The sequence below is a fragment of the Pseudopipra pipra genome, chromosome 3 (genome assembly GCF_036250125.1).
Source record: "Pseudopipra pipra isolate bDixPip1 chromosome 3, bDixPip1.hap1, whole genome shotgun sequence".
Lineage (NCBI taxonomy): Eukaryota > Metazoa > Chordata > Aves > Passeriformes > Pipridae > Pseudopipra > Pseudopipra pipra.
The window spans coordinates 26,836,530-26,839,029 of record NC_087551.1 but is presented as its reverse complement, the minus strand read 5'-3'; the positions used below and the strand labels follow the sequence as shown (position 1 = coordinate 26,839,029).

General features: G+C 36.6%; 1 protein-coding gene across 1 annotated transcript in view; it reads right to left on the bottom strand.

Moving 5' to 3' along the window:
* The window catches only part of CAMKMT (calmodulin-lysine N-methyltransferase), a 216,209-nt gene that overhangs the window by 1,615 nt on the left and 212,094 nt on the right, over window positions 1-2,500 (bottom strand). Inside the window, exon 11 of the mRNA XM_064648385.1 lies at window positions 1-2,500. This exon is cut by the window's left edge and continues 1,615 nt beyond it; it is cut by the window's right edge and continues 757 nt beyond it. The gene's annotated coding sequence lies outside the window, so the exon portion shown is untranslated.

Genomic DNA, 2,500 nt, shown 5'->3' with positions numbered 1-2,500 from the left:
CTGCATCCTCTTTTGTTCAGGGAACAGCGAAGGAGAGTTGTAATGGAGATATAACACTTGATAAACCGTATGCAGCCAGGCTTAAGATGTAAGGATGCCTTTGGGGGGGGGAAACAATTTTAATCCCACTTCCCTCCTCACGCAAACATGTAGCCATTAAAGCCTCAGGGAAATTGTAAATGACTTGTCCAATAAGGATTTTGAAGCTGGACTGGTACCTGGGATGGTAAGTTCTTCTGCCTTATCTCACACTCTTTAGACATTTGTCATTTCAAATCAGACTTATTTCCCAAATGTAAAGATTTGTCCCATTATTCCAGAATGTTATCAGATAGGATGAGTTTGTAATTTTTAAGAAAGCCTTTGCCATATCTCAAAGCAGGAAATGGAACACTTTTTTCTTGATCTTTTATATCCTGAAGATCACACAACTTGCTGCCAGTGGCACCAGGTGCATAAGGGCTGTGCCCAGGGGAATGGATGCCTACTTTTCTCTGAGAAAGGCGGAAGACACAACATTGCTGTAAGAACTACCAACATGTGTGAAGGAAAACTTGCATCAGCCTAACATTTCCATTCTTGGGGAAGCCAGCATAGCTCTTGCACAGCATCATTCAACTTCAACTTCTTAACAAACACAAAGTAATTAAGCTCAATATTCTGTAATAGAACACTGTAAACTATATAATTAAAAATATACCAAGTATCAGAGACTAGTTAAAACACCAAATAAAAGGCTCTGATATATTTTATAAGCATGATTTGATAAACTGCTGAACATTTTCTTAGCAAAGATATTTGATGTATTAATAAACGCTGTATTTTTATTAAAATTTAAGAGCTCAGAAACAATTCAAATCCCTAGTGACACAGGGGACTCTGAGAGACGTCTCTAAAAAAAGAACACTTCTAGTGCCTCATGTAAATACTACATCTGTGACTTTTCAATACCCATGTTAAAACAGAAAAATCAAGAACTTGCTTATATACTTCTAAAATTGTGCACACAGACCAAACCTGCAAGCACTTATGTAGATGAGTAACTTTACTGCCTGTGGAGCTCCAACGTGAGTTTGCAGGATGAAGCCTAAATGCATCTTTGGTAAACAAGCCATCAATTACACACTTTAGGGATCGCAGCACCTGTGCAAAGCCTTCAACTCAAACGACAGACACTAAAGAAATAAAAAGCAATTATCAGCTACTAATTTGAGTAAAACTCTTTTCTTCTTAGAGCTAAAACCACAATTTTCAATGATGCTGCTTCTATTTTTGGCAACTAACGATCTTTATTAGATTACTGTACAGAAGACATTCAAGCCCTCTCAAAAATAAAAGGTTCACAAATTTTAATATTGAGCTATTTTTCACACTGCTTTGTTGATTATGAAGATGTCCTTGTACATGTTTTTAGAGAAACAAAGACACTGCTGTGTGGGACAAACAAAACGAAACTAATTAAACTAAAGCCATCTTCACAGCAATTTCAAATTACTCCTAAATGCTTTTGATTTCTTACTAGACAAGTATTTTCCAACAGGAGTTTGAATATGAAACTCATACCAGCTATAGCAGGGACATAGTACTCAGTTCTAGGATAAATGGTTGGTTTGCATTGCCCCTGGTCTTTATCTAACACCGAGAATAGGCTGCTTTTTATCAAAAGAGGAATAAATTGCTGTTATTGTGATGTTAGCCCATCACTTGGCATTGCAATTCAAGTTTTTGTGAGAAAGAAATGTATGATCTAACTGCGACTTGACCTATGCCTTCTGAGATCCATCTAGGTGCTCTAATGGAGCATAAAAAGTACTGAATACAAGGACATGCAAACCGGTAGTGAAGAAATCTGTTTGAGAAGAAGAACGAAGAGAAAGGGACTTTCACAAGCTTGTGGTTTATGTACTGTCCAATTTGTTAAATATGGAAGAATGCTTATTCCCGCATTGCAGTTCTTTTAATTAATGTACTTCAGCATGATTCTCTACACTTGCTTGCATCTAGTACCTTCCTCTCTCAGTCATGGCCTCTGCCTCTCTCTTTCTTCAACATTTTAAAAGTCTCGCGGTTTAAGAGACTGTTTCTGAGAAGTCATTAAAATGGTCTGTTAAACTGTTAAGAAAATCAGATATTATTCCTGTTTCTTTGTAGGATTGTTGTCTTTCCAAGAACAAGAAAAATCACATTAAATGTTTATCAAAAATGTGGGCCACAATATATCCCAATATAAACTAATTCAAGGGAGATAGTTTTCTTATACTATAAAATCCTTTGGCTGTAATATTATCAAAAAAAGATGTGTTTTTTTAAAAGCCATTTCTAGGATAGTAGCATTTAGATTTTAGTCCTGATAAAGGCTCACTTTCCATTCATAGTCAGAACCTAAATGTGCTCTTCTTGTACCTAAACAGATAATAAGCACTCAGCACACTCCCCCTTCTTGACACAACACACTGAGACTAATCACACATAATTGGAGAGGAGGAGCAGAGGGGCTGGG